General features: G+C 68.4%; 1 protein-coding gene across 1 annotated transcript in view; it reads right to left on the bottom strand.

Moving 5' to 3' along the window:
- Positions 1 to 209, bottom strand: part of PC (pyruvate carboxylase) — a 103,754-nt gene that overhangs the window by 8,906 nt on the left and 94,639 nt on the right. The window lies entirely within an intron of this gene.

Below are 209 nucleotides of genomic sequence, written 5' to 3'. Positions count from 1 at the left end.
GCCTGGGTTCCCTCTCACGGCTCGGGAAATGTGACCTTTATTCGGGGGGCCTGGCTCTGCAGGCCCCAGCCTGATCTCAGCTTTGGGGGACCCCTTGGGCCTTTGACCCTGACCCCACCCCCAGGCCAGGCTCTGGAAGCTGCCCCCCCCACCCAAGATCGGCCTGGGGGCAAGTGGGCAGTGGTGCCAGGCCCACCTGTGCCCGGGCT

Source organism: Bison bison, unplaced genomic scaffold (assembly GCF_000754665.1).
Source record: "Bison bison bison isolate TAMUID 2011002044 unplaced genomic scaffold, Bison_UMD1.0 scf7180017864080, whole genome shotgun sequence".
NCBI classification, from domain to species: Eukaryota; Metazoa; Chordata; class Mammalia; order Artiodactyla; family Bovidae; genus Bison; species Bison bison.
This window is presented reverse-complemented; position numbering and strand designations above follow the sequence as displayed.